The following is a 24834-nucleotide window of genomic DNA, read 5'->3' as shown; positions in this document are numbered from 1 at the left end:
TGAGATCAAAAAGCTCTAGAAGGGCTGGGACAGTGGCTCAGAGCGCTTGCTTCACAGGCATAAAAGGACTAGAGTTCAAATCCCCAGAATCCATGTACAAAGCTGGATGCTATAGCCCACACTCAGCCCACACCTGTGATCTCAGCACTAGGAAGGGAGAGGCAGAGGGCACGCCTGGGGTTTGCTGGCCACTACTATAACCAGTGAACTTCAGCCTTGATGAGAGATCTGTATTGAAATTAAGGTAGAAAAGTAATTCAGAAAGACACCAGTGTCAACATCTGGCTTCACAAGCACCTGTACAAGGTACATATGCACTCATATACATCTATATGCATGTACTACACATAACACTGGCATATGCAAACATTAAATAAAAGTGAAATAAAAAATGTTTCTGGAGATGGGGCTCATAGTAAATATAATCATCATACTGAATAGTACTCAACTACACAGTGAAAAGAACAATTAACATGGAGAATTTTACATTCTGCATATTTTACTACAATAAAATAAAATTCATAGTAAATGGGAAGGAAGGAAGGAAGGAAGGAAGGAAGGAAGGAAGGAAGGAAGGAAGGGAGGGAGGGAGGGAGGGAGGGAGGGAGGGAGGGAGGGAGGAAGGAAGGAAGGAAGGAAGGTAGGTAGGTAGGTACAATCAATAAAACAACAACCAACTGGTCTGGTCTTCAAGGCCTTCTCAGCTCTCTAATGGGCTCCTCCCAAACTCTTCTCCCCCCTCCCCTCCCACTCTCCTCCATCCCTCCCACTCTCCCTCTCCCTCTTTTGTCAATTTCTGCCTGCTTTTTCTTAGTAGCTTAGATAGCTTAGACACCATCACTCTTTTAACCTCCTCTGTACATGATTCTCCAGATCAGACCTATTTTCTAATTTAATGCCTACTACATTTTGTTTGCCTCCCCATAAATGGTTGTTTGCTGTTAAAAAAAACACACACAAAATCAATGTTTGGATATTGGCCAAGGCCAAGTACACTATATATCTATAGATCACCTGAGATTCTCTTCAGAGGAAGGGTGGCATAAATTTTCTGATGTGCACATTAGAAAGGTTATTCGTCACGTGGGATTGAGAGCTAAAGGTCAGAACTGGGAAATTATGATCCCCACCTTCAGTCCCAAGCCATATATAAAATGTCTAACCAAATGTCATCTTAGAATGGGCTAAGGAGTTTGAGAATTTCTAGCTTTGAAAATACTAAGGTAAGGTAAGCCATGTTATAGAGTGTAGTGTACATCTTCAAGACCCCACTGAGACACCAGCCAGACTTATAAGACTGGGTATGAGACCTGGCCCCTTGGAGAAGGAATCTCAGAACAAGAAAAATTCCCTAGATCAAGAATGGGAACAGATCTCTCTGAAGCCACAGCACTGTGTTTCTGTGCAAGTAGATAACAGTGCATGAAAATATAAGTAAACAAAAATATGTTGCTTGGGAACAAGGACTCCTGAATCAGGTACAAGCTGTGGACACAGAGCTCTGAATAACAAAGACTCATGCCTCCAAATTCAGAATGGTGGCCTGGCGTGGGTAAGAAAGCATGCTACGGTTAGAAAAATGGCATGTGCCTGGGACTCAGTTTGGCCTTGCCCTCTTCTCCAGCTCTCCTCTAAGCTTAAATGTTTCTCAAGCACCTCCCCTCCTTGAAGGGAATTTTAACTTGAAAGGAAATGGATTTTGGTGCGTGATGTATTGCTAGGTGAGATGGTAAATTGTCCCTTAGTAGTAATTGCTTGGGTTAGAACAAGATGTTTTCAGCATAAGCTTGGTCCCCAAAGGCCACCTTCTGTCACAAACTGCTCACTTCCAAAGCAGTTGTAATTTTCAAAAACAACAGGAAATTCATGCCTTACTTCCTAGACACCCCTGGCAGATATTTACGGTGCTCATCCCTGTCACCCCTCTGAAAGATGGATGTCTCTAGAAATATCTCCTCCCTCTTCAGAGTCTCTGAACACAGGCCTAGAGCTTCCTTGGAAACTGTAGACCCCACATTCTCATCAAGATTCATTTAGACATCTTCCAATGATGAATGCTTTTGACACTGATCAAGGACAATTTTGAAAGTAGGGAGGATTGTCTCTCTATTGATGACTTTGACAGCACGGTTCTGCCTGCTGACAGCTGGTATAATTGGTGTGCTAGTGTGTTATTATTGGCTAATCAGAGAGTCTAAGATCAGAGGAGCATCAGGGCCTCCTACACCCATCAATCTTCCCGAGCTCTAAGCGGTAAATACATAACAGCTATCACTACAACATCTTTAGCTGTTTTATATAAGTTGTACAAATGTAGCCTTTTCCCCCATTCGGCTATATAAATGGAAGCCCATGTCTAGATATAACCCAGCTTCAAAACCAATTTGCTAGAGAGACCACTTTACAGTCCAGAAGGGGCTATTAGGAGAACAGATATGGTTTGCTTGTGGCAACCTGATAACAGAGAAAGATATTCATTCTTACATGTTACCCGTGTTCATGACAGCAGAGAACCCAGAATAGCTACTATTTTTGACCCACGGTGAATCTTCTAATTATAGTTTCTGGGTCTAATGTATATAGTATCATTGCATTCTTTACAAACTGATTAATTTGCTGGTATGATCCTGCTAGATGATCCGAGATAGCAGTTCGTATTATCTAGCTTAAGAAACTCAGGCAGACAATTCAGAGATGGTGATGTAATGATAAATTCAGCTAGACTTTGGAACCCCAGAAGATCTATGAGAATTTTACTGTGGCCAAGAGTTAGTCAGGTACAGGTCAGCCTTTGGATGATCCTAAGGCATGGTGAAGTTATGTTTATGGGAGGGTGGGGGGAGTGGGAAGAGAGGGAGAGCCTTGTTACATAGCCAAGGCTGTTTTCAAACTTGCAGTCTTCTGCCTCATAAATCCTGCAGTTACAGGCATGCAACATAGTGTCCAGCTCAGATGGGTATTATTTTAAACTTCTGTAATTCTTACAGGAATTTCTGGAAGGTCAGAATATTTGCTGCTGCTGTTGTCGTCGCGCTGGTTCTTTTTAACATCTTTGCTTATTTGGGGAGATCACTGGAAATAAAAGCACGTTCCTCTGACTCCTGCTTGGAAATGATTAAGAAGTGTGGAGCCCAGTGAAACTTCAGAGTGGCTGGTGGAGCTCAGCTCCTGGCTTAGCACACGTGCTGAAATGGCTGGTAGGAAACCTTCATGCCAACCTGAAGTAGCAATCTAGTCTTTTCTAACTAGTTCTTCAACCATTTCCGGAGATGGGTTTTGAATATCTCACTACAACCAAGAGGACTGTGGGGCTTTAGAAAAAGAAATCCCAGGAAAAAGACACAAATAAGTAGCCTTCTTAGGCTCAGTTTAATTGGCACAGTTTGAGTCGATTAAAATGGCAAGAATGCTTATCAGCTTTCAAAAAGTTGCTACTGAGTTCATAGTTCTATGTACATGGATGTAGGCCGTCATACTTACAGTTGCCTCTTAAACTAGAAAAGCGTGTTTGTCGTTTACCCTAGGCAAGTCTGACTGTGTGAGCAACATGATCAAGGGAGCTCAGGGGAAGTTCTCACCAAGTTCACACTCTGGCCTGACACCATACCATGCCTGAGGGAACCTAAGACACACAGAAACTGCCTCCTGTTGACCGTTAGGACTTTAGAATCATCCAAAAGCACATTTGAGCTGAAATATATAAAAGGAATCTTCACCCTGGCAGAAAGCTCCTATGTGGTCATCTAGATATAACCTATTGCTCAATTGAGCAGAACTATGCATCTGCGAAGGCACACCCTGCAATCAGCTGATGAAGAGCTACAAAGACTTATGGTGTGGCTGCTAGAACAAGTGTCACCATAAGGGGAAGAAGGCAGGTGTCAATAGCCAGTGGACAGATTGTGAGAGGGTGGATGTCCTGCGGAAGGCAGGTGTGACCAGAAAGATGACCACAGGGGAGGGGGATCTGCCTGAGTTTTAGGTTACATGATGGAGGAGCAGAGCAAGAGTGGGTGGCTGAGAGGCCCAGAACCCAAAATGGGAACACTGTGGGTGAGGTGTGTGATGATGGACGAGAAGTGGCAGGCCAAAGGGAGTCGCAGCAGGAGGTGGGCGGGTGGGTAGAGGGAAGCCACCCACTGTGTGACAAAAAAAAATGGGGCATGCAGATATGTGAGGGCTAAATGCTTCCCCCTTTATTAAAAGGAGTCTGCTAAAGATAGCTGCTCCACAGGAAAACCTAGGAGAGAGGGTGGTCTCCAGGGAGATTTGTCTACTCTGAATCTACTGTCTGTGGGAACAATGTGTCATTCTGTAATTTACCTCTGACCTATTCAGATGAATGAAAAGTGAAATCTACAGCTGCACAAACTCAGAAGCAGAGGCGGAACTCCCAACTGTAATCGTTATGAGCACCATCTACTAAGAGCTTAGGGGACTTCAAACTATCTTATTCTATGGTGGATATGCTTCTTTATCTAAATAATAATAATAACAATAACAACAACCTACCTTATAGGATTGCTACACAAAAAAGATCAGAATAAGTATTTGGCCAAGTGTCTGGCTATAAGTAATGATGCAATATACATGTCAATTATGGTTATCTACTGTTTATAATCTCAGGGTCTATCAAACGTCATATTGTTTTCTACAAGGGCATGAAGGATACCCCAAAACTGCACACAAAGTTCATAGAATAGCGCTTGCCTTGCTCGCCATGACTTCCCCATAACTGGAGCAGCTTCATACTATAGAAATTGAACTTCGGCAAGCAACCCACATTCCTGGAAAAGCAGACAGATTCTGACTCAAGCTAGGGCAGGGAATGTCTTTCTCCTGGGATACTGAAAGCTGGTCACTGGACCTCAATGGAGCTGAGTTATTGAAGTCTAAGTGAAAACTCCCACATGTCACACATGCTGGATTCCCAGGACAGCCTGGTTCTTCCTTCATCCTCACCTGGGCTGCTTATCCTTTTGGAGTCCAGGAGACATCCTTCTTACTTGTTAACATTAGCCAGAGCGGATCTCGCTTGCTTGTCCATCAAGCACACAGGTCAATGGTGTGTGCACATATACAGTCATGCTGTTTGGAAAGAATGCCCATCACTTTCCTGATAGAGCACCAATGCCTCCCTTTCAGAAGGGTTAAACCCAAGAACCCAAGAGCTCTGTGTAGTCGTCTTGAGGAGCGGGAGCACTTTTGAGAACCAATGTAACATTTCATTTGATCCGCTAGAGAGCAAAGTTCTTGGAGCGGATCTTAATGCTTCTGACTTCCCCCATAATTTGGAGTCTAGGGAATGGTACTGAAGATCCTGCCAAGTCCCCAAACGACCCTTTGTACTAGAATGCCACCAACAAACAGATAAGATCTTTAATCGAGTCATTACCCGGGAGGGGAAAGAGCTGAGGTGGAAACAGGGAGTGCTAATTAAATCCCTGGCAATCCAGAGCCCAGAAGACAAGGGCACAGTTTGAAAAGCCCCCGAGCCCCTCAAAATCCCCATTTATTTGTACAGGCCACCTGCCCAAAATTCTTGGTCCTCGTATCTTTGATATACAGATACTGAGACAGAAAATGCTGTAGAAAATTCAGGAAAAAAAAAAGACTCCTTTATCATTGTTATATAATATAATGGATTTTAAAAGCACCCCTAAACAGAGTTCTATCTCTCTGCTAGACAAGCAAGCCTGGGTTGGGCCAAATGAAGAGATGAATAATTATTCTTTAAAGTAATGGAGGAAAAGACTTTCAGTCTTGGCAAAGTTTGCTCTTATTCTGGTGTTTTATTTTTGAGACAGGATATCTCTATAAACACACTGTAAGTAAAAATACAATATACATATTAACTGATTGTTATTACCCAATGTTAATATACTCAGATTCTATGAACTCTACCAAAGTTAATATTCTTTTTTTCCAGGGCAGGAAGCCTCAGAACCCTCTGGAACCATATGCAAAACTCATGGGGAATGTGTCTGCCCCACTCACCATGATGAACTCAGGCTCATCAAAAATTCACCATGTAGCCCTGGCCAGCCTTGAACTCCTGACCCTCTAGCCTCAGCTGTGCTTATAACTGTAGTTCACAAGGACCAACTGAGATGATCTTCTTCCAGCAACAGAGCAGTTGAGGATCTTCCTGTAGCTGTTCCTAGATATAAGAAGCTAGGAGTGGTTAAGGCCAACCAAGGATAACAAGAAACTTTCTAATTGGGTGAACAAAATGCTTGTCTTACAACATGGCTGAGAATAATCAAGAAAGGAAGGGAGGAACTTGGTAAAAAAACATCATCGAGGTCTTAACAGAAGAGATGTTAAAGACTCTTGCTCATGGGTATGGGGACACTAATTTTTTTGAAGCCTGGACATTTGTTTTCTAAAATTGCTCTAAATTTCCAAGTTGTTTATCAATGGGATTCAAGATTATGTGTAAAAGTATTTCTAATTTGTTAAGAAATTTCAAATCATTGAGCTTTGTAGAGTATCTTCCCAGTTCTTATTTGGGCTCAAAAAAAATCAATCTACCTTCCAGAATGCCCTAGAAAAGGAGTATTTCAGGGCTAGGTCATAGTGTGCACCTAGAGCCCACAGAATCTGGTTCAACTTTTAAGAGCCAGTCAGATAAGGTGTGATTTGATTTCAGTAATGGATGCTGTACCCATATTTGCTAAGTCCTGACATAATTAAGGGTCCTGGAACATGGGGAATGGGTTGTGAGATTTTCCTTCCAAATACAGAAAGTAGGGGAGATAATCTCTTTTCTGGAAGCCTGTATAAAGGGAAGGTTCTGTTTATCTGGTAACAATATGGAAAATACCACAAGGGTAGAAGCATGCTCCATAGAGAAGATAAGTAGGCAGATTATATATAATGGATTTCCACACTATCAGTTTATCAATGAAATCTCAAGTAGAATTTGGCCTACAGAAAGCAAATTCCTAAGAACACATTTCTAAACATGCAGAGAGGGATAGAAATGGCTGCTGAAGAGTTTCTTGTACGAGTTAGAGCAGAAGGAGTTCTGTGGGACACTGGACCATACCAGGAAAGTTGGTCCATGCTAATGTGCATAGCGACCATCAGGGTTTAGCTAATAAGCGTCCCTTCCCAGACATTCCTTCCTGCAAAAGGTATTTAATCTTTGGCCCACCCTGAGAAGTTGGTATGCATCCATTTTCCACGATGAACAATTTTGAACCAAGGTCTGACTCGTTCATCTACCACCACCATGGAGACCATGGAGAAGGCCTTCGCCTACAGAGCCGCTGCCTGAGTCATAGGAAGGCTCATCTACGCTCCCAGACAATCGCTGCTACCCTTACCTATGAGCTAAGCCAGAGCTCCCAGTCCCAGTCCCAGGCTAGATGCAGTCCTCAGCCCGTGTTCCTGACTTCTCTGTATGATTTTCTAGCAGCAACTAGATGCCAGGGAGTGAGGGACACAGCTCCACTGTCCCATGTCTCAGGCTGCTCCCCCCCCCCCACTCCCTCTGTAAAGCCCAGCGCGCAGTGATGGCAGCTTGGGATAAGTGTAGTCAAGCTCCCTGCATTTTACCTCCCCAGCGACTGTGCTCAGTGGTGGAGCACAGTACCACACAGTTCTATGGCTGGGATATAGTTCCATGGTAAAGCGTTTGCCTACCATCCATGAGGCTCTGGGTTCAATCTCAAGGACAGCAAGCTAAAAAAAAACAAAACAAAACAAAACAAAAAAACAAAAAACAAAAAAACCCAGACTACAAGTAATTCTATAGCAATGATCTGATGCCAGTATGAACTCAAGTAGGAGAGGATATCAGCAGTTGCTAAGGAAGTAGAGGTAGGACTGCAGCCTCCTGCCCGGAAGTCTTGCTGTTGGCATGGCAACAAGTTTGCTTGCCAAGCTCTAAGATCCCGAGGGAAGGGAAAGGAGGATGGAGTATTGCTTTTAAAGATATCTGAACAGAAGGTGAGAGGTCTTCTATAAGTTCATGTTGATCAATGCTGCGGTGACATCTATGTTACTCATAAGATAGCAGGGGCACAGGAACTCGGCACTCCACTGAGGCACAGCCAGGAACTATGTCTCCTTAGGTTTGTTACAGAACTGAATCACTGGGTTGCCAAGGATGGCCGATACAGGTCCAGCCCAATGTATTAGTGTTTTCTTGTCATTCAAAAGGTGGTTCTTTCATTTTTTCAAAAGCATTTTATTCTCTGGGGCTTTTATACAATGTGTTATCATATTTACCAAATTCCTCAACTCCCTTCAGATTCACACCCCTTTCCCTACCCAACCAACTTTGTGTCCTGTTATTTTGTACACCCATCAAGTCTCATTAATTTGTGCTGTTTTGAATATGGGGCCTTCCCGTGGAATGTGGTCAACTTATAAGAGGTAACACACTTCAAACAACAACAAAACAGAGTCTCTCAACAGCCATTAATGTTCAATAGCTTCTTGACTAGGGATGGGATTTTGTTTCTACCTTGCCAGTCCCTATTGGGCTTTTGTCTGGCTTGAGCTTGTACAGGTCTTATGAACAATGTTATAACCTGGGCGAGCTCATCGCTAGTTTTCCTGCTATATCCAGGAGACAGTTTTCTTGTAGTCATCCATCACGTCCTGCTCTTATACTCTTTCCAACACCCTGTTCTAGAAATGATCCCTGAGTCTGGGATCACTGGGATGGAAGATTGTGATGTGACGTGTGTGTGTGTGTGTGTGTGTGTGTGTGTGTGTGTGTGTGTGTGTGAAATTAAGGGTCAAGTATCCTGCAGCCTGTTCCTTGATGAGTTGTGGTCTCTGTTAAATACCAATTTTACCTAGCTCAAAAGGAAGCTTCTCTAGTGAGAGTTGAGAGATACTTTTCAAAACTGTATATCTGTGGGAAAAAATCCACTGAATAAAGCCATATTTTTCTCCTTCTCCCTCTCTTCCTCCTTCTCCATCTCCTTCTTCTTGTTCTTCTTTTCTAAATCAGGGTTTCTCTGTGTAGCCTTGGGTGTCCTGGAACTCACTCTGTAGACCAGGCTGTCCTTGGACTCACAGAGGTCCTCCTGCCCTTGTCTCCTGAGTTCTGGGGTTAAAGGTATGTGCTACCAATGCCCAGTATAGAGCCACTTTCTGATGCTGATAATAGAAAATAAATCTTAAAAGGTAGCACTTTGTATAAAATTATTAATGGAATATTGAATTTGGCTGCAGATCAAATACGTGAAATAAGCAAGTGGGTGTTGGGGATCTGAACTCAGGTCCTCAAGCTTGCGCAGCAAATGCTCTCATGCACTAAGCCATACCCCTGGCCCTATGGTTTCTGTTTAAAAAAAATCTACCCTACTGTAAGAGCAAAGATGCTGGAGGTATGTATGGGAAGCAGGAGGAAGCCAAAGTTAAGCAGGTAGACCTTGATATCCCAATGGAGAAGGGTCCTGAAATGCCCCAAATCTAGGAGGAATTGTAGTGGCCTGGATTTTGAGTTGTTTGTTGATTAAAGATAAACTGGAATCAAGGGACAGAAGACTTACTGGTGGCTGGGTACAAGTAAAGAGAGAGAGCTCAAGCATACCTTGGACAATGGGATGGGTGGTTCCATCTACTCTACTTGTCAAGAGTAAGACAGAAACTCATCTGATGGACAAGAATGCGGTTTGTAGAAGCTGAGTTAGAGTAAGCGCTTGGCACCAGGTGCAGCTGTCTCTCATAAGCTCACTGGACAGCAGAATATCTGAACCTAGGCCTTAGAGGGGTCCACAGTGTTTCAAAGTTGAGATAGAAAAATCCCCACAGATCTCTAAGACTTGATCTGTATTAGAAAAAGAAAAGGTTCTAGCAAAGACAAAGTAAAAGAATTAGAATACAGCAAGATTTCCTCAGTTTAGAAAAAAGTATTTTCCCTGTAGGCAAAACTGGGGCAACTCTGAATTGTCACTGTCTTCAGACATGAAAATTCCTCCTACATTTATCAACCTACACTAATTATATGAGACCTCAAAGAAGTCATTAATTTTTTTAATGTAGGAATGTTGGCTACTGAGACCCTCATTTTCTTGATTCATTTAAATATACTTGAGACTCATTATGTCTTAATCAGGCAAGGTCAAAGGGAGATCTGGAAAGAAGTTAAGACAAACAGAATAAACTTCTAAATAATGAGTTTAAAAGTGAAGCATCTGATCCTGAGCGAAGAAAAAAATTATAAAAAGTGAAAGATTCTTAAAAGGGAGAAAAAAACCTCATACAGTCCTCAGCTCTGAGACAAACCAACTCCAGTACAGAAAAATCAGGACTATGTCTACAGCTGAGCAAAAGAAGAGGCTACACTGGTTTCTTGACTTAAGGATGAAGAAGAAATTAAGAAGAATGAGGGATGGAAAGATGGCTCCATGGATAATGTGCCTGGTGTATAAGCACTAGGACCTGAGTTCTGTCCCAGAATGCTTGTGGAGAGCTGGGTGTGGTGGTGCCTGTCTCTATCCCCAGCACTAGTACATTGAGATAAGGTAGAACCTGGGGAATTGTTGGCAGACAGTGCACCCCATACAGTGCACCCCATACAGTGAACCTTGGGTTCAGTGAGAGACCTGACCTCAGAAAATAGGTAAGAAGTGATAAGGCAGGAGACTGACTTTGACTTCTGGCCTCCACATTCATTTATGTGAGAATGTGACCCTGAACATGCTGATGCACATGTGCAAACAGGTATGCATGTATACAAACACTGTGAAGAAGAAGAGAGGAGGAGGAAAAGGAGTCATGGTAGTGATCAAAGCCCCAAGGGAAAGGTCAGGAGAAACCACTGCCAAATAGATAGAGAACTGAAATGGTGGGGGTAAGGCCAAATCACTAACTATAGGTAGAGGCCCCAGCCACACTGGTGCTGCATTTAGTGTGACCTCTGGGCATGGGGGGTTGCTTTCTACCTTACCTTCCTCCCTCTAATATCAAGGGATAGTGAGGCACCATGCAAGAGAACCAAGTTGGGTGAGAAGGAAAGATACGGACTGTGTTGTTAAGGAAGGGGAAGCTCATGAGAATGATGGATTTGTTCTTTCTCTGCTACAATATGAGCCTCTCTCATTCATGGGTATGAGTTTGCTTTCCTTCTAGATATTTGATTCTAAAATACCCTGACATCCAAGGAGGTAAACACTTTGGTTCACAGGTGATTCCTGACTCTAAATACATGGAGTCCACTTCCCCTACCATGGTATGACCTCTTGCAGGCACCTAACACACTAAGGGTGATCATGACTTGTGTGAAAAATTGTCTTGAGGTGACAAATGCATCCAGTTTATATCTGCATTTAGAAAAGACACAAAACCATCAGGCGAGCATGCACACACATTCGTGGCAACAATAAGCAGCTGAGATTCTCACTGCTTAAAGAGAGGGAACATGTTGGCTTTTCCTTCCCCTGGTTTTAAGGTTTAATCAAAGCCCAGAATAATGTCTGAAGCATGAAAAACGCTTCATTCTGCTTCAGTGAAACACTGGATAAAACACACGTGCTAGCCAGGAAGGGAAGAATAATAGTAACTTCTAAAAAGTTGCTATGAATCCCATCAAGTTTAGATTATTACAAAGGAGGACAGTGGCATACCATTGTCTTACAGTGCAGAGAGGTCCCTGCCATGGAACATAAGCAAGATGGTGTTTCCTAGGCAACAGCCACAGAATGTTCTTGACAAAAGGATCGGGACATGATCAAAAGACTCAGGTGTTTCAACTACTTTGCTGGCAATCTAAAACATTCGGATACCTCACATAGATTTTGTTCACAGTCAACAAATATCGACACAAAATTCACATTCTGGCTGCTATCCACCAGTCCCTGCAAAATACAATCAGGACTGAGCTACTGGAGTGATAAGCATAGACATCTAGGGCTTTTAATCAATATTCCCCCAATCACATTTCTATCCTTGAAGTTTTTAAATCACTGGAATGTGTATTCTGAAAATTCACCTAAAGTTCTTTTTTCTCAAGTTTATGTTTATAGGTAAGGGCGGAGTACTATGAATTAAGTAAAGAGAGACAGGTAGAAAAAGCCACTCAGTGTGAAATCTTATAAATTTTACACTCATTTCCAAATTCTCCGGAGAAAAATCTTTAGTAGAAATGTAATGTACCTCAACAATCTTCCATTTTACTGAGAGCCTTTTTGTGGTCTTCAGAACTGGAAGTCCTTGCTTCTCCTCACACTATGACCCTGGTGATGTGGAGAAAAGGAGGGGAGAAAAGGGACACACTAAGAGAGAAGAGAGAGGGTAGACATGGGCCATGTACATTCATGAATTCATGTTTGTGGAGACGACCTCATCTGGCTAACAAAATGATCCTCACATTGTAGATGACTAAAGAAAGGCACAGCTCTGTATGTAAGGAGGTTGTGGGAGACCAGAAGGGCATAGCATTAAAAGATACTGGTCAAAATTTGGAGAAGTGGCCAAGGGATACCCAGTACCAACTGATACACCTACAACACAATTCCCACACTTACCATGGGGAACATTGGAACCCTCAGGATCAGGAAATCTGCTGTGAGATTGTTGTCTCCTAGATATGACAGGGAAGCTTCAACCATAAACCTCAACAACATGGCTGCCTAAGCAAGACTTGAACAATGACAATAGATATGCTAATGTGGAGAGGGGAAGTTTACAGAGCCCCATCCCTAGGCAAAGGTCTACAGGCAAATAAGGAACGCTGAGAGCAGGAGAAATAGTCAACAGGGATGAGCCCTCAAGTTGTCAGCTCTAAAATCATATGGATACAAGTAATGCTAAATGGCCTGAACAGATTGTATTTATGTAATTATCCACATATATTTAACAATAACAATTAAAGAAAAACAGGCCATGAATTTGAGAGGAAGTGGAGGGGAGCATACAGACGAAGTTATAGGAAAAAATATGCAATTTCATTTTAATTAAAAAAATAAAACTTAGAAAAAAAGATTTTTTAATAATCACACATAGCCACAGAAATAATGTAAACTTCTGGTTAGAAAGCTCAGGAACGTCTGCAAGCTGGTAGGTAGTCTAACAGACCTCAGCTATAAAGCCTGCCTGACCAGAGAACGAGAAGAGACAAGATGCATCGGCATGGCTCTCAGCCTCTGGTGCTGTTCCTCTTGGCATGTGTGTCACCCAGCAGAAGATTTCTCTGAGTTATGTCTCAGTTCTGTCCCCTGGCGCTCTTCTTGTTCACTACATGATAGACTGCAGTTAGTTTGCAGGACTTGGACATCCATGAATCCCCAGATGGCAACTCTGAAATGTCGTTTGGCTAATGGGAGCACAGCCCACTTCCCAAGTGTGAAGGTGCTCGCAAGGGAAGGGAACTTGGCTGAGAGCTTTCTTTCACTGGCTTCCACTCCTTCCTTTCTTCCTTTTGCTTTCCAGTCTTCTATGGACTGGGAGGCATTATGGACATCAGGAAGCAGGCCTATAAGGGCAGATCTTTGTTTTTAATAACAACAACAAAAAAAGCCCATAGTTTCTTTTTATTTTTAAAGCTTTGTTCTTTATTATTCATACTTACGTTTACTTATATGTGTGCATATATATGCCACATGTGTGAAGGTGCCCACAGAAGTCAAAAGAAGGCATTGGATTCCCTGGAGTGGGAGTTACAGGCAGTCATAAACAACTAGAGGAGGGTACTAGGAACCAAATTCTGGCCCCCTTGAAGCAAGATGTCTTAACTGCTGAGCCATTTCCTTAGTCCCTCCAGAACACAGGTTTTTCAGATTGAGTAAAAGAAGGAAGAGGAATCTTCGTTACAGGTCAGCTCGAAGAAACAGAAGCCAAACCAGGAGCACAGGCTCTCTGTTCTCAAGTCCTGCTTCCCTGAGGATCCTCTTACTGCACTGTCATCGCTACCAATGTCAGAGGCCAACTGTGTGCTGTGTCACGACCTACTGTGTCCTGTTATCAAACAAAGCTCTTTCAAATGTGGACAAAATTAACTTCTCTTGACTAACTTAAAATTAACCGGTGCTCTTGTTTCTTCTGGGGTTTCAAAATAACCATATGGACTGGACTCAGAACTCAGTGAAACTATGGGAAGAAAATAGTAACTGAAAAAATTATCATAAGAAAATAACAGAGGGCTGTGGCAGACACTAATTCAACCGAGTGATCCAAGATTAACTTCACTGGTTAGTCACAATGATGTCATGTACTTTGGATAGAATGAGATAAAAAGGATGTTTGAGGGCCAGTGAGGAGGCTCATACAGTAAGGGAGGTTATCAAGCCTGACACCCAAAGTTCTATCCCTGGGATGCTCATGGGGGAAGGAAAAACTCATTCTCTCTGATCTCCATATGTGTGCCTTGGCATACACACACACACACACACACACACACACACACACACACACACACACACACAATTCTCCTACACAAGCTACAAGTCCAGTCTTCTTATGGTGAAATCATCAAGTAAGTTCCAAATGAGGAACATTACATAAGAAATCTGCAGCATTTCTTTTTTTTTTTTTTAAATTAACTTGAGTATTTCTTATATACATTTCGAGTGTTATTCCCTTTCCCGGTTTCTGGGCAAACATCCCCCTCCCCCCTCCCCTTCGTTATGGATGTTCCCCACCCCACCCTCCCCCCATTGCCGCCCTCCCCCCAACAGTCTAGTTCACTGGGGATTCAGTCTTAGCAGGACCCAGGGCTTCCCCTTCCACTGGTGCTGAGCAGCATTCTTAAGGACTGTCTACATTGTTGAAAGTAAGAGAAGACGTGGAAACTGGCATAGAGAAAGGAGATGACGGAGATTGATGACCAAGTACAATGTGGCATACTGAATCAAAAAAGGACACTGGTGCAGAAAACAAAAATGGTAAAATTTAATGAACTTGGGAATTTAGGTAAAAAATAACATACTAGTGTTAACTTTTGAGTTTTAGCAGAGTACAAAGACACTGAGAGAAGCGGGTACAAGTGCTCCAAAAGAACCAAGGTATCATAATAAAAAGTTAGAAGTTAATTCATTTTGATGTCTTTCTGATGGTGAGGTTTGGTGTGTGTGTGTGTGTGTGTGTGTGTGTGTGTGTGTGTGTGTGTGTGTGTGTGTGTGTGTGTATGTGTAAGAACAGAGAACAGAGGCAGGGGTTAGAGAGATGGCTCAGAGGTTAGGCGTTCTGGCTACTTTTCTAGAGTACCTGGGTTCAATTCCCAGCACCCACATTGAGGCTAACAACTCTAGTTCCAGTTTTGGAGGATTCATGCCCTCTTCTGGGATGTGTGGGCACAAGGTATGCATGTGGTGCATAGACAGGCATACAGGCAAGCAAAAACAAACCTTCAATTAATTAGTTAATTAAAATAAAACATAATTCTACCACACAAGAACCACACAAGAATGGTTATTATCTCTGCTTTTGTTTCCAGTGTTTTTGGACATATTTATCAATGTGAGATTTACAGTCCATCTATCCAGCAGCCCAACTCTCCTGCCCACATTTTCAGTCAATGATTTCTTTTCCATTTTAATGAATTTTATTTAAGATTTAGCATTTTCTAATCTTCCCAGTAAATTTCAAAGCAGTATCTAACCTGGCATGCTAGCTCTGATTGCCATGACCTTTAAATCTTTTGACTCTAGCAGGCTCTGCCTTCTGAGCCTCAGTTATGAAGATTCTAGTTAAATTATCCCGTGGACAAGCCTCAGCTTCCAGATCTGGGTGCTCACTTCCTGGTAGTAGCACATAACGTGTTCCTATACGTCCTAGAAACTGGCAGGTCTACTTAAAGCCTAATGGATTAACAATAAGCAATGTTGTCAAGAAAATGCCACAAGAGATATTTTATTTAATAACATCAAATACATACAACATCAGGCTGTTATATCACTGGTGATGTGGTGGTTGGATGCCTGACTAGGGTAATGGTAAACTCTTTCTTATATACCCAGCTAGGTTTTCCTCTAGAGATTAAAAAACAGTATCGTAGATAGTACAAAAGACACCATTTAAAAAATGTCATTTTCTTTGGTAGCTACATATACAGTGATTTTCAGAGCAGTAATACCTGAGTTGATAATTTCACTGAAGTTAAGAAAATATTTCAAAATTATTTATATTATTTTTAAATGGCTTTCTTCTGTAAAGTAGAACATTCAGTAGTTACTGAAGCTGTTTAGTTCCTTGCTAGTCTAACTGCCTTTCTGTTGCTAGGACAAATACCACAAACCAAAAGCAATGTGGGGAAGGCAAGAGTTTATTTGGCTTATACTTCCAGGTCATAGTACATCATTTAGGGAAGTTGGGGCAGGAACTGAAGCAGAAACCATGGAGGATTGGGTCTGCTGCCTTGTTCCCTTACCCATCCTTAGCTAGCTTTCTTATGTGCCTCACGACCACCTACCTACTAGGAACGGTGCTGCCCACAGTGGACCGGACCTTTTTGAATCAGATAATGGTTCAAATATCCTCTATAGACATTCCCCAGGTCAAATACGATTTGGAAAAATTCCTCCATTAAGGCTTTCCTGCTGATGATTCTAGGCTGTGCAAGTTGATAGTTAATGCTAACTAGAGAATACTTACCGAAAAGACATGAGCAATGGAAGAAGCATTAACAATGTCACTGAATAAGATGGGGGAGCAGAGAGGGGGTGGATGCTCGCACTATAAATAGAAATATTTGCTTACAAAGACTAAGCTATGTCCTCAGCCCTAGAGTCACCTGCCCCTGGGCTGCTACTGGGATCTGGTCACTGAACTCTTAAGGCTAAGGGCTCCTCCTGTTGCTTAGGGGATGCCCCTCTCTTCTGGCCTCCTTCCCAAAGATACCTCCACTTTTTTAAAATGAGCCCCTTCCTACATCTTAACTAACACAAATCTACAGCATGATCACTTCTAAAAATAATTCCAGAACCCTGGGCTCCTAGATGTGACACAATAACCATGGCTTCCAAAAACCAAGAATGTACGGAGTAACAAGGGCTCATTTTCTCATGACTTCTTTTTTGCTGAGATCCTGTAGTGTCAGAGCTCCTGGGAATCAAGCTTTCTCTGGGTGTTGCTGGAGTGGGTGGGGAGCCAGAGCCCTGGGTCTGCTCCAGCCTCAGGTGCAGACTGGAAGGAACAGTCCCCAAGGGTCCCAGTTACACTGTGTGTTGGAGATGTTGTGGCCTCACCTGTGATCCTGGGTGTCCTCATGATTTCTTAATAATAAACACTAGGACCAACTCTGGAGTCGAACTGGTTCCTCTGGAACTTGATTATTACCATCTGGAGTAAGAAGGTTTGTAATCCAGTCTATGTCTAGCACGGATGCTGGTCCTGGTCCAGCATCCTCAAAGGTTCCTACTGTATTTTAACTCCTGCCTATTTTTCATCTAATACTAAAGGTCTAGCCTTGGCAACCTCTATGCAGATGTAATCAAGGTGGATTTAATGGGTGTGGGGGTGCTTGTTGAAATTCACATCCTGATGACCCTGAAATGACAGGTCTAGATTTGAGGACTTTGAGCAGTTCCAAACAGACCTCAACTAAACCTCTTCATTGTGACTGAGTCCATTACGCAACCAGAGGCCTAGTTTATCCTTGTTAGCTATTAAAATCACAGGGAGCTGAAACAACAGCTGAGTGCTTTAAAGGAATAAAGGAAAACAAATAGTTATCCCATCATCCAACATACAGTGAGGGGTGATGTGTCAATCAAGTCTGAAAAATCTTGAAGGAAAAGTACCTGTCAGTATCTAAGGATATATCAAATTATGAGCAAGAAACAGCTTGAAAACAGGAAGACAGACTCTCAAATCCCAGCAGTGGGATGAGGGGACATATATCTTAAAAAGAACAGAAAGCTCGTTCTGAATGAGATGCAGGCCCTGAGGTTCTGTAACAGCAGCCAGTACTCTGCCTCATTATGTTTGGCCTAGGTGGAACCTCCCCGTTGAAGGTCTCTAGTAATCATCTCGTCTACCAGATTAAATGTTTACAAATTCAGCTCACAGATGAATATAGAGTCACACAGAGAAAATTGTCTGCAAAAGTAAACACCAGAGAAAACTTGCATCACAAGTCAGTGGTTTGGAAAAAAAAAATCCCGCAGACACTTAAGTAAGTGTCACAGGGGTTGCTGTATGTAGGGAATGCTGGAAAGAGGCAGTACACAAAAATATATAGGCCTCTGCACTAATCTGCACCACTTTCTCACCACCCCCCATCCTCCTACCAACCTTTTCCCTGTCATAAACAATTGCTCTTTCCCATTCACCCATGTGCCTGTCTCTCCACTGTAATACACACAGCAAATCGAAGTGAGAACTTGTGTGCAGAAGGGCATCTGTGAGTGTGGCCCATGCCACCTATTGGTGTGCACACACCTATATAGTTAATGCTTTGAGACAGTAGTTTGTCTGTGGGCCTTCTAGCTATCTGAAGGGGCCCCATCTGATACATGCCACAGACTTTCCTCCCAGAGCCACACATTCCTGGTAGAGTCCCTATCAAATGCTGCTTCCTAGTCAATAGCATACATTAGGCATAGCACCATCACAAGCCATGGAGGAGGTCCTAACCCAAGGTGTTTTACAAGGTTTCAACACTAGAAAGGACTGATGCACACTTTGGTGACCCAGCCCAGGGCTTCTCCTCCCATCAGCTACAAAGGACACCCGGACCTTCTCTCCATAGCCACTCTAGAAAGCATAAAATCAGAGGGGGAAAAGGAGTCCTTTAAAGATCATGGTCATTTCATTCCTTTGTTTTTAATCATAGGAAGAATGGAACTTGCCGTTTTCAATCCTGGAGAGCAGGATGCTCGGTGAAACAAGCCAGGCACACCAAGACCAGGGTTGAATATTCTCCCTTACATGGGATCCACATAAGTAGATCTCTTCAACACGGAGAGTAGAATACTGGTTACTGGATACCAGAAGGGGAGCAAGGATTGGAAGAGGAAATAATAGGCAAAGGTCGGTTACTGGGTGCAAAAATACAGGTAAGCAGTCTGAATGGGTCTAAGGCTTTACAGCGGAGTGCAGTGGAAATATGTATTATTGAAAACTGAACATTTTGTTGAATATTTCAAAAGAGCTGGAAGAAAAGATGTGTAGTGTTTGCAGCGTAAAGACACCGTAAATGTTTGCGGTACCAAATATGCTAATTACTGTGACTTAATCATTACATACCGTTTACATGTAACAAAGTACCACTGTAAATATATACATTTACTATGTGTCAGTTCTATGTGTGTGTGTAGAACATATGTATTGTGTACCTGTGTGCAAGTGAGGAGGTCACAGGGGGACAACATGTGACTTATTCTCTCTATACCAGGTGTCTCACTAAACCTGAAGCTCCCCACTCTTTGGGGAGACTGTTGGTCAGCCAGCCCCAGCAACCCTCTACATCCCTAGTACTAGAGTACAAGTGTGCATGGCCATGCCAGACTTTTGACCCAAGAGCTGAGAATCCAAGGCTTAGGTCCTCATGCTTGTGCAAGTAAGTGTTCTTCCCCACCGAGTCATTGCCATGGTCCAGTTTGTTTTTTAAAATCATGGTCATTTTCTTCCTTGTCTTTTAGAGTCCATCCCACAGAGATGAATTTAACACCTAAGTAAGTGTGTGTTCTCCGTGAGGAATTTAGTGCCACAGTTGGAGTCCCTTTGCACAGATTTCAGGTTTATATTCTGAATACTGGGCAGATATCCAAAGACCTTCAAATGCCTACCTCTGGACTCAGGTGGGAAAACGGGAAATTGCCCTGGAGCGGATTCTACAGTGAGCTGCGCAGCTAGTCTTTCCAGACTAATGGCTCTATCCACTCAGTTGTGGGAGCCTTGGCGCCTGAGCCCAACAGTGAGGGATGGGTCTTTTCTAGGAGCTGCCCAGTCAGAAGCAAATTGTCAAGCAGATTCTTCCTCTGGAGCAGGCTGCACTGCAGGTGTCTGGTCACAGGAGGGAAGAAAGCTCTTGTCTAAGAGTCTCAGCTGGAATACCTCTGAAGACCTACCCAAGCTATGGAGCACCTCATAGAATGCTTTCAAAGCTTTCAAGGAAACTGCATGGCACCTCAACCACCCTTTGGCTTGACCCCCTTTCCCTTGTGCCTAGGTGACGCCCCCACCAATGGCCTCTGAACAAGAATCTCAGTTCATTCATTCCCCATGGTCAACACACACACACACACACACACCACTTGACCTACAGCAACTCCCACCACCAGCTGTAGTTCCGTGCCATCTAGCAGGATTGGACGTTCCTATTGTTTGAACCTGAGGATCGGCAGCATGTCTCTTATCTGTAACTCTTCACCATCTTCGGTGGCCTCTGCTGTTCGCAGCGCCTGAAATATGGCAGGAGTCTACCCCTTCGCATGCTCAGAGCCCTCTCATGCGAGGAACTGCAGGAAACACTGCATGCCCCATCTCATTTCACCACTGGTATCTCAAGGGAGAGGTGCACTGGCTCTGGGATGTTGTTTTGTTATACTGTGTGGGTTTTACTTGCTTTCTTCTTTTTATACAAAGTAGCCAAGGCTCTGAGAAATCAGCTTGCCCGAAGGTGCACAGCTATTTGAGCGAAGCTTAACTAGACTCTAGGCAACCTTAACTCTAAAACCAGTGCCTCTGATTCCGCACGTACTTCTTTCCCCTGCTCTGTCCAGCGCTTCTCCTACAGCCTTTCATTTCTATCATCTGCACTCATTCTCGTGCCTGCTGTGTCTGTTCCTCTCACAATCCTGGACCGCTGCTGTGTCTGGATGTCATGTACTCATTTGCACAAAGTCTGGCTGTCCCATCAGACCTAATCTCCACACACGCACTTCCGTTTGCTCAGGGTTTTCTTTCAGGGCCATGCAAGGTGTGATTTCCAAAGCAATTATCTGAATTTCCAAAGAGGTTCACTTAGATTTTCTTCATTAATTCTGAAGTAGTTAAAACTGATATCCTGCATGTGAACACAGACACCTCTTGCCATTTCTCAAGCATCCTCATCTCGCACACACTGATAAAGAGGCCTCAGATAGATGTCATATCCTCTGGGAGTATGGAATTGTGGATTCTGATTAGGGTAAGGAAACCGGCTGGAGGAACAACCGTGTGCCTGAGGAAGTATACCTCTCAATGTAACTGCTGCGTGGGCAGGAGCCCCACCGAGAAAGTAGCATTTGAGAAAATACAGGAGACAAGGAAATGGTCCAGGGCTCTCTTCAGGAAAGGGGCACCTTCAAAGAGTTCTTGGGCCAAAAGGTTGCTCCGCCTCCACCCAAAGATGCTAAGGGGTCAGCTGAGAGGAGGTCCGAGACTTGACTATTGGACTGGCAGTACAGAGGCCACTAGTTACTTTGCCAGTGGTACCCTTCATGAGGTGGACATGGAAGCTCATATGAGCTAGACTAAGGGGGTCTTAGGAAGAACAGGAGGAGGACTTGGAGATAGCTGAGGAGGCTAACTCTTCCTGTGCAGCTCTTCTGCACAAGGAAAACTCATGGTCTTAACTGAACATAAATAATCAAGAAGAGACCTTTCTAAGGTAAGACTTCAAAAAAAAAAGATAGTTGGATGCTGCAGGGACTGGTATGATGGAGGGAAATGAATAAAGAAGGTGTGAGGAATAGAACAGTCAGTGTCTTGACACATCAGGGAAATGGCACATGATGGGCATAAAGACAAGGAGAAAAACAGGCTGTCTAGAGGGCTGGTGGGATGGGATGACCCCAGCCAGTAGACAGCTGGGATCCTGGCTGTCTCGGTAAATGTAACTTTCAAGAACAATGGAGCTTTAAACTCTAGAATTTTAATATTTTGGTGAAGTACATACTCTGGGCTCATGGAAGAGACCAGAAATAGCCAAAAAAACAAAAAAACAAAAACAAAAACGAAAACAAAACAACAACAACAACAACAAAAAGCCTGTCTACTTCAACTATTAACTCCTGCACACACTTCCTCCTCTTCTCCCCACTTCCTCCACATCTGTGTAGAGGCTCCTACCCAGATTATCATTCATCTCTGTCCACAGACATGCCTACATAGAGAAGAAAAGAGCTGGTAACACGAGCCGGTTACCTGTGTTGCCGCCAATCTGCCAGGGTGATTGCACAGGTTAGCTCTGGCTTTTCTACAGCAGCCCCATGAACTCAGGAGTCCTTCATCATTTCCAGAAAGATGGCCGCCTCCCAGCCGTATACCTGGGAGTCGTGTCCAGAGGTCAGGCAGCAGCGGGTGAAGACCAGTGTGCACAACTCTGTGGTGGCCATGTGTGAAGAGGAGAGCCCATTTTCTTACAATCTAGCAACAATTAGCCAACTATCCCACTGATCATAACTCATCTCTGTTCATAGATGTGCCTACAGAGAAGCGAAGAGCTAGTTACACGAGCTAGATATATGACAAAAAACACCCTGCTGGACATTGGCAACTACCAGAGCCAGACTCTGAAGTGCATTGGCCTTCCTGTCCAGATCTTACTCTCCCCAAGAGCTGTATAAGCGTCCTCTTTCTCCGGGAAATGGTCAACAGCTCCAACCTAACCTGGATTCTCCTTCTGCAGAGCAACATGGCGCTCCCTGTCTGCTACACACGCTGTGATGCTACACATGTGTTTTACTGAACAACCCACTCTGCATATTATTCTCCCCAGTGGTCGTGGAAACTTGTTAAGCATGACCAGCTCAATGTTGCCCTAGGATTGGTCCTGCAGAATACCAGCTGGCCACGGAGAAGCCTGCCCCCTCACTCTTCTTCAATCTCTTGTTCAGTACTCTTAGTGATCTGTGTCTTCTAATGATGAATTGGTTGGAAACTTCCCTTTCTTCCAATGTGACTTCTTTGCTATGAATCCTTTCCTTCTGGAGTTTGGGGGAGGGGGGCGCTCCTCACAGCTCCATCAGACCTAGCGCAAGGGCATCCTTCCCTTAGACTTGTGTGTAAACTCACTCTCACTTGGAGCTATGAGGTTGGCCTCCAGGTAGGAGAAGGAGGAGCAAAGTAAACAAAGGTATATCCCTTTTGTTGCACTGTCTGCTGCTTCTTTATTTTTTTGTTTTCTCCAAGCTGTAAGATTCCATTAGCCTTTCAACCCGTAGGAGACGTCTCCACTAGCCAGGCCTGCTTCCATGCTATGGCTTATTTAAAAGTCATGTTAAAATACAATCATTGTGAAGATGATGTAGGAAGTCATCCTGGCTCCAGGGGACAGATGGAATGACCCCCTGGGAGTGTGCCATGTCTGTCCCCATGAGAGAAGGTGGCAGAATGTATTTGTCTGAAGCGAATTTCCATCAACCTGGGCTTACAGCCAGTCTGCAGAGAGCAAGCTCCATTAGTGACGCCTGGTAGAAGTGCCGCTCTGCTCAGCACTCTTGCTCAGGGAAAAAGCAAAACACCTTCCTTTAAATTTTCCATTTGCTCAGATATATGAACAAGAAAGTAAACAGGAGACCAGCCATTTTAAACAGCCAGAGGAGCCCAGAACCCCTGCAAGGAGCTGCAGTTTTGAGGGAAAGAGAGTGTAAGGGATGGGTGGAACCTTATGTTCTCTGTCATTAACTCTTTCTTTTCAAGCATACATATGAGAGAGACAGACAGACAGACAGACAGACAGACAGACAGAGACAGAGAGACAGAGAGAGAGACAGAGACAGAGAGACAAAGACAGACAGAGAGGGGCAGAGGAAAAAGAGACAGATCCAGACAGGGTGCCAAAAAAATTAGAAAAAATTCCTAGGCGGTATCAATTATGAAATTACAGCTTTATTAATTCAACAACAACAAAACAAAAAAAAAATTCTGAACACTGTTCCTTATGGGAAATGGGTATCAGGCCCCCCAAAGCTGGAGGGTACATGTAGTCTGGGAACCAAAATTCAGGTCCTCGGCCAGATCAACAATTGCTCTTAGCCAGAGCCATCTCTCCAGCCTTAGGAACGTTAACTGCTTTAAGTTAACCTCTCTAAGTGACAAATGGGGTGACAGTAAGCAGAGGCTCAGGCCTTGTTCCTGGTATTAGCCCACCTGCAGGAAGGGCCCTGGACCTGCAGGTCAACCTAGCCCTCCACAGCTGACACCTCCCGATGATCCCTTCTTTAGCAGGAGGGATCGGGCAGGGCATTCAGGAATTCTCTCCCACAGCAGGGAGGGGGATTACCAGCATCAGAAAGAACACGTCTGGAGCCTCACTGTGCTCTAGGACCACAAGAAAGATAACCAGGCATGCGCCAGCATTTATACACACATTATGTTCCATACAGAGCACAACAGGGTAAAACAAAACAAAAGTGCACAAACTAAAGAGTAGAGACTCAAAGAGGAATCGATGCCAGAACAGCGTTCAGTCGGTAAATATCATATTCTAAAGTACTTAAAGTGCAAAGTTGTTTTGATGTGATGTTAAGTTAAAAAGAAATCACAATCTTGATAAGCATAAAGATTATTTACTTAAAAAAAAAAGGAATCCAAGGAGATAGACGCTTCAGAAAAATACACTTCAGGTACTTTACTGTATGTATATTTCAGAAAAGCTTAAAATGTGTAAATATGAAATGATACCCATCCTGAAGGGTGGCTTAGTAGTATTTCAGACGCTTGTCTCTTTCTTTCTTTCTTTTCTAATGTTTTTCAACATTTCTATGCCTTCCCAGAGGGAACATGGGCCCAGTCAGATCTCACTGGGATTTACATCCTCACATACACCCACAGTGTACCTGTCCCTTAAGGCATTTGTACTCACGGGTCCTCTGCCTGTAATCCTGTCCCCTCTGCCTTCCCCTCAGTTGACCCCTATCCACAGCTCTCAGCTCAAAGCCACTGCCTCTCAACCACATGAGGTGAGATTGGGTGCTCACCAGAGCCTGTAGCTAGAGATGGCTT

General features: G+C 43.5%; 1 protein-coding gene and 1 long non-coding RNA gene across 4 annotated transcripts in view; one reads left to right on the top strand and one right to left on the bottom strand.

Annotated features, from left to right (window-relative positions):
* Positions 1-24834, bottom strand: part of Tmem178b (transmembrane protein 178B) — a 376213-nt gene that overhangs the window by 88301 nt on the left and 263078 nt on the right.
* On the top strand, positions 7854-22987 carry LOC102555151 (uncharacterized). Of its 3 annotated transcripts, XR_005503529.2 has the most exons (4): positions 7854-7956; positions 18737-18959; positions 19298-19462; positions 19545-22987. It is a non-coding gene; the product is annotated as an uncharacterized LOC102555151 (long non-coding RNA). The 3 variants fall into 3 exon arrangements; XR_005503528.2 differs by lacking the exon at positions 19298-19462; XR_010065786.1 differs by having other exon boundaries at positions 19298-22987.

Source organism: Rattus norvegicus, chromosome 4, assembly GCF_036323735.1.
Source record: "Rattus norvegicus strain BN/NHsdMcwi chromosome 4, GRCr8, whole genome shotgun sequence".
Classification (NCBI taxonomy): domain Eukaryota; kingdom Metazoa; phylum Chordata; class Mammalia; order Rodentia; family Muridae; genus Rattus; species Rattus norvegicus.
This window is presented reverse-complemented; position numbering and strand designations above follow the sequence as displayed.